Here is a 7687-nt window from a genome sequence, read left to right on the forward strand (position 1 = left end):
TTTCTTAAATTATCCTGGTGGTCCCAAGAAATCACAAGAATTCTTTAAAGCAAAGAATTAATCAAGCCCAGTTATGGTCAGAGGTAGCTATCATCACAGCTGTGGTCATAGGGAGCTATGGAAGGAAATTGGTAAGACTTATTAATGTGTTAACCACTGGCTTTGAAGATGATAGAATGGAGGTAAGAATCAAGGAATGTTGTGACTTCAAGAAACTGGAAAAAGCAATCAAATGGTTTCTCCCTTAAAGCCTCCAAAAAGGAATGCAACCTCACCTACTCATTGATTTTAGCCCAATGAGACCTGTGTTAGACTTCTAACCTACAGAGCTGAAGATATTAAATCATTTTAAACCACTAACTTGTGGTAATTTGTAACAAAAGTAATAGAAAACTAATATGCTGTCTTTATAATTTATATATAACTTCATTTTAACACCTGACTTTTTCTATTTCTTTTTAGTTGGATTTGTTTATATTAAAAAACAAAACAAATAAGAACAAAACAAAACAAAAACAAAAGCAAAACACCTAAGGCCAGGATCCACCTTATTTTACAAAGCATTAGATTTCAGTGTTTTATATAATCTTGAGTGGTGAGCAGATTTTCATATTATTCCAAAATTGGCAACTAAAATACACAGCTGAGGATAGAGGATATGCTTCCCATTCTAAAGCTAGAGAAAGTCACAAATAAAAATTTGTAGTGTCTGAAGAAAGGACATTATTGCCTCACCCTACTACTTGGTGTCTAGTGAACTGTAGAAACTAGCCATTCTAATCTGGGGACAGCACTTTGAAAGGAAGTTCCTTAGAATTTGATATGGTTCGTGGAGGCTGGGTGGCTCAGTTAGTGAAGTGTCTGACTTCAGCTCAGGTCATGATCTCATGGTTAGTGGGTTCAAGTCCTGTATTGGGCTCTGTGTTGACTGCTTGCTCAGCGCCTGGAAACTGCTTTGGACACTGTGTCTCCTCTCTCTGTCCCTCCTCTGCTTGCACTCTGTTTTCTCTCTGTCTCTCAGAAAACAAACAAGTGTTAAAAAAAATTTTTTTAAAAGAATGTGACATGGCTCCCTTTAAGTGAGAGCACTCTCTGTGTTTCTTCCTGTATATTTCTGATGGCAGGAGAATTGTCATTTGGCCTGTATCAGCTGGATAGTGTATCTGGGTAGAGATGTGTAGAAACCATATCCTTCATCAGATATATACTTATATCCTTAGCATAAGCCTTGGTCTAAAGAAAGTAGGCAATAATTATGTCATGAATCCATGCTCTAATGTAAAATAACATACATTAATCAAATGTAGAGGAAATACGCTTTATATCCCTAACTATAAATTACAGAATTTTCATCAAAGCAATGCAAATTTCAATGTAAAATTTTTAAAAAGCCATATATTCTGCATACATATGTAGAAAAAAACTAATTTCCAGAAAGACAAGAAGGTCATATTCAGATCTAATAACTACACAGACATGACCGAATTAACTGATAACGAGAACGAGGATAAATATGGACTTTTATTACTATGTGATAAATGGTTTATAATTGATTGTTTTACCACAGTCACATTTTTAAAAATGTCATATTTATAGTCAAATGACCTTTTCTAGGAAACAAAAATATGTATGGTTACAGAAGTATTTTGCAAAATGGTTTTATGCTTTAGCTTTTTTTAAAATTTAACATTAATTATTTAACACACTTAAATGGCAAGAGATATACTATCTAAAAACTAGTAGTCACTTAAAATTGGTTATTTTCTAAAGTCAATATATGATACAAGGTAATTAAAATGAAATAGAATACAGAGAGTAGTTAAAAACCAAACACTTATAAACAGCTTAGAATAATGACAAAGTTACCAGGTAATAGTTTTTCAAATAATGTACTATGATTTGATATAAGAAGAAGGTGGTTCTGTACATAAATATATGATGATGGCTCATTCAAAAATAGTGGTGTCAAAACCTCAGTTACTTCAGAAAATAACCATATATTAGGAAAATATCTAGGGAGTTCAACTAGATGCCTCTGTTGAACTTGATACATTTGATCACATCTGAAAATTGACTATCTGACAAAAATCTAGGATGGTAGTGGGTCAGGAAACTGGGATAATTTGATTCTGTTCCATGTGGCACTCTTCCTCCCTCCTGGAATGACTTGGATATCTTCAGAAAGTACATCTCACAGCAATGGCAAAGAGTAATTGCAGAAGCAGAAATGTGTAATCCCTTCACACATCTGACCAATAATCCATCCCCAGAACAAGTCATAAGACCAGGCTAGGGTCAAAGTGGAAGGGGAAGGAAAATTTGTAAGGCAAATGATGTGATCACAGGGAGGGGTTAAAAACCAAGAACGTATAGTCAAACCACAGCTGAAATTATTCATGCCTCTCACACACTGCAAAAAATAGTCTTAGTCCTCTTCCAGAAACCTCAATTATCTCATCCGTCACCCATCAGTATTGTTTTGTGTATCATCTACATCAGCCCCAGGGACAACTCCTCCTGATCTGGAGAGCTACAAACTAAAAAGGACAAGATATTATCCTCAACCCCCAACAAACAGTAGTTAATTACTGTAATAAACACTGCTGTTTGAAACATAGGAGAGTGGTAGGTACATAGCAATACTGTTCCATAATAATTTTTTGATGTTACTGGGTAATTGTTGCCAGGTATCCTACATCAATAGGATGTATCCCTAGATTAAGTCTTGCTTCCGCTCCCTGGGAGTAATTCCCCACTTCATCATACACCATGCCTTTGGGCACTGTTCTATATCTTTCTTTTCCCCATACCTCCCTTGACTCTCCTTGGTAAGTTGTGAAAATTATACTGGGAAATATGCCCTTTGAACAAAGTTTCAATGTGTTTTCAAAAGTAGAAATCTAGGAGAAGTTATATGAGGGTTCTCTAGAGAAAAAGAACGAATAGAAGATTATATATAATAGTATATGTATGAATGAGATTAACCATAAATAAATATGAAGTAGTTTTAAAAATTATAGGGAGTATTTTTCATTTATATGCAATATATATCATGAACATTTTCTCCCCAGTTTTTTTATATCTTTTGTTTTGCTAGTGACTTTTGTTTTCCATATGAATTTTTTTGTTGTATAACTTATAAATATTTTTCAGTACTGCATCTGAATTTTGACACACAGTTAGAAACCATATACCTACACCCTTGTAATATAGAAGTGCTTTGGGGGGAGATAACTGATAATTCTTTCTAAGTTTTCTATTGAAATTGTTTTAAGTTTTCTATGTTAGATGGGGTCAGTTTTTGCTAAAGTATATTTCCCTAGGCAATTATCTACTTCATCTGTATATTGAAATTTACTTCTTTTGATTTTTAAAAACAATTATCTTATAATTTTATTATCCTGTTTTTTTCTATTGAAAGTTTATTTCTCCCTTCTCAATCCAGTATAACGCAATTCACTTACCGACTGCACTGAAAAGTTCAACTCTTCAAATTATAACAGAGCAAAACTTCTCCGTGTGACATCAATACACCAGCATTCTCAATGGTTCTTTTATACAAAATAGAATAGCAGGATCCATGTAAATGCAACATGTGGACAGTAAAACCAAAAGACAGTAAGAGAAGATTGACAAATATTTTAGAAATTGTTGAAATAAATGGATTGTAAAAATAGCCACAATAAAGAGAAAGATGGACAACATGGATGAAAAAAGGATGGCATCTAAGAAAGTACTGGATTCAATTCAGAAAATAACTAACTTGACCATTGATATAGAACGCAGGGTGAGGGAAATTACTCAAAGCACTTGAGACATCACCACGTGTACTACACAGAGGTTGGGCTATGGAGCAAAGAGACTACCCAGGTAGCTAATACTCAATATCAGGCTAAGAGATTTCAGAATTCTCTAGAATTTTTAGCATATGTTCGACATTATGTGAAGATAATATTCTTATAGAAGCCTGCACTCTCAAATGCTTAGAGCTGACTGGCTCAAGAATAACGATTGTTTATTCTGTGAAGGGACTGTTTTATCTTCAGAATGGGATATCTATTTTTCCTTTTGTTGAGGAAGGGACTGCATTTCTAATACAGGGGGCGAGAGTATATAAACAATATGTTTCTGTTTGTAATCACCTCTTATGTCAAACTAAAAGTGGAGAATATATCTAAAGAAATACAACTTGTTATTTTTATATTATATAGATAATTTCAACTGATTTTCAATCTTAAAAATATTCCAGTTTGGAATTCCAGACTTCCATTCTGAAGTCAGGGTAAAACTCAAAAGGGAGTCCAATAGCTAATTCATAATCTTGTACAAGAATCAATTTTATAAGGGCTAAAAACCCTTGTATTGTTATTTTATGAGAAGATATAGAAGTATTTATATTAATATTAATACATGTAAAAATTAATGGAAAAACACCTGAGAAATGAAAAATAAAGAAAACCATTGTTGAAAAAAAGCATTAATGATAATGCAGATGTATTTTTTTCTATTTTACAGAGTGGATTCAAGTAAAACATAAAACTCATTAATCTAATAAAAAGAAAAACAAAAGTTTAATTTCTGTAGCAGAAATGACCAAGAAAGGGAAACTAATAAACTACTTGAATGCTTTTATAATACCCAAATCTTTGAAATGATAGAACAGATATAAAAAGAATTTTGGATTAGATGAAGTGGCAAAGTACTAAATTCAATGTGGAAGAATACTAATAATTCTTGTGTAGAAGATTGTCATTTCTGTGGGTCAATAATAAAAAAATAAATTTTCAAATTTAATTTAAGATTATTAAGAAGCCATTTCCACGCTAAAGTCTAAATTGCTCTATGATCAATCAGAAGTCCAATAATCTGATTTATTTTAGATTACCTTGGGAATTTATAACAATTTATAATCAGTCATTGCCATTAGAACAGTCAGGTCTTTAGGTCCTTCCATAGCTACATGTCGGTAAAACCCCATTAACATAGTCAGTAGAGACCCCATTTCTCCTTCTTCTTCTTTTTTTTTCTTAATGTTTATTCAGTTTTGAGAGACAGACAGAAACAGAGCATAAGTGGAAGAGGGGTAGAGAGAGAGGGAGACACAGAATCTGAAGCAGGCTCCCGGCTCCGAGCTGTCAGCACAGAGCTTGATGCGGGGCTCAAACCCACAAAACGTGAGATCATGAACTAAGCTGAATCAGATGCCCAACTGACTGAGCCACCCAGTTCCCCCCCAGGAGAGACCCCATTTCTTAATCCCAAATTCCCTTTTTCCTTTGAAATAATGAATACCATATGAATATTTATTCATAGTGTATCCTCTTTTGTCTCTATTACTGTCTTCTAAAGAGTGTATATTATGTCACTAGGAATTTCTATATTCAACCCTATTATCCTATTAACCTGTGGGACTAGGACTAGATCTTTTTTGCTTGTTTTTCAATTTAGAGCATGACACTCACTGCACTCAGTTGGTATGTGTCAAAAGGTTCTTCCCTGTTTCATACGATTTAATGATTCTTTTGCTGGCAGGACAGAACACAACAACACTTGAAAAGCTAGAAGGCAGAACTCTGTATTGCAGCCCCAAGCAGAAAGGCTGCCGGGCAAGACCACACAGGGAGACCTCTGGAGAGGTCACTGCAAGCTGTTATACAGCAAGCAGAGTCCTGTTACTCAGTTTTCCCAGGATCCCTGGGAATTGGCTCATTTGAATAATTTTGGTGGACCATGGGGCATAGGGATTGCCCTGATTGTCTGCTGTTTGGTCTCTGGGCTGGTACTTAAGGTTCGCATCTATGAAAGCCCAATAAGGGACGTGATTGGAGTGTGGACTTAATGAGCTGATCAAGAAGCTACCTGGTCTTTTGTCAGAATATCATAACTGGGCCAAAAAAGTGCAAACAAAGCAACCAACCCCAAACTAAACTGTATTATAGTCCTTAACAGGGATCTTGGCACTTGTTGCCTTACCTGACACCCAAAGCAGAATCATACCTTCCCCCAATCATTGTGCTAAAGGAAAGCTCAGTGTATCTAAACTTGTGTCTCAATATGGGAGTAAAATGGGATTGACTAAATGTTCAGACACTTGAGAGTAGAATAAATTTAAATATCTCTTCTCATAAAAGATCTGATCCTAATCCTGAGTCCTGCAAATCTCCATCTTTACTCATCAATAAAGCTGATAAATATTGATTTGTACAAGCCCTAAAATTATTACACTGCATTTTTCCATTTTTAAAAAGTGTCATGTATTGTCTTCTGGATTGGACGGAAGCCCCCAAAAGTGGGGTGACAATCAATCTGGTGGATGCCAGTGGCACAGGTCGGCGGTGAAAAGAACTCACCTGAGGCAGAACAAAGGAGATAGAAGTTTACTGGATACATTGCAAGGGAGCAGTGAGCAAGACAGTAGAGTCACTGTCTACAACAAGCCAGTGGGTGGGGGCTGTATTTAAAGGAAGAAGGTGAGGCAGTAGGGGACATACTGGTATTTTTCCCTTCTTTGGTATGTGTGCATGATTGTAAGCAGCCCATTGGTTGGTTAGGGCTTATGGATAATTTGAGGTGGGTCATCTGATAGGCCTGTTAGTATTCAGCCAGCTGGCCACTGTGAGCTCTTTTAACATTCCATGGTGCAATTCTGTTGTCTAAAAGAAACCTCTACATGTCACTCCTATTATTTTCCATGTGTTTCACCTGTTTCTAAGTATGCCATTATATTAAATTTATTTGACACGTTATCTATCCTTACAAGTATTTTTGCCTTTATTTTATTAATTCCTTCATGATATTTGTACTAGAATTCCCCAACTCTACCCCAGGAGATTTTAATATGTTTATTTATTTTTGAGAGAGACAGAGAGGGAGAGAGAGAAGGTGTGAGTGGGAGACAGGCAGAGAGAAAGGGAGACACAGAATGGAAGCAGGCTTTAGGTTCTGAACTATCAGCATAGAGACCTAGGCAGAGCTGGAACTCACAAACTATGAGATCATCACCTGAGCCAATGTCAGCTTAACCTACTGAGCCTGCCAGACGACACTACCCTAGAGATTTTAATTTGTTGTTATTTTGTGTAACAATTGTTTTCCTCTCAAATTCTTGAGGGGAAAAAAAGGGTGAAATGTCATATTCTGTCCTTTATCCCTATAGTGATGAGTATTTGCTAGCCTCTTCCACAAAAAAATGACCATATACTAGGATTCTTAATTGTTCTTTAAGTTTTCTTGTAAGATAAATTTAGAAAGTTATATTTCATCAAGAATTTAGTTGACGGAGGGGCACCTGGGTGGCTCAGTCGGTTAAGCGTCCTGCTTCAGCTCTGGTCATGATCTCGTTGTTCATTGGTTTGAGCCCCGTGTGGGGCTCTGTGTTGACAGCTAGCTCAGAGCCTGGAACCTGTTTCGGATTCTGTGTCTCCCTCTCTCTCTCACCTTCCCCTGCTCATGCTCTCTCTCTCTCTCTCTCTTTCTATCTCTCAGAAATAAATAAAACATTAAAAAATTTTGAAACATAAAGAATTTAGTTGAAGGAGAGAAAAAAGTTTGGAAGATTGATACTATCCATCATCAAAACTTACTACCAAGCTACAGTAATCAAGACAAGTGTGGTATCAGTGAAAGAATAGAGAGATCATTAGAACAGAAGAAAGCACCACCGGGAAATAGATACATACATAGTCAT

Source organism: Hyaena hyaena, unplaced genomic scaffold, assembly GCF_003009895.1.
Source record: "Hyaena hyaena isolate Hyena2069 unplaced genomic scaffold, ASM300989v1 scaffold_473, whole genome shotgun sequence".
Lineage (NCBI taxonomy): Eukaryota > Metazoa > Chordata > Mammalia > Carnivora > Hyaenidae > Hyaena > Hyaena hyaena.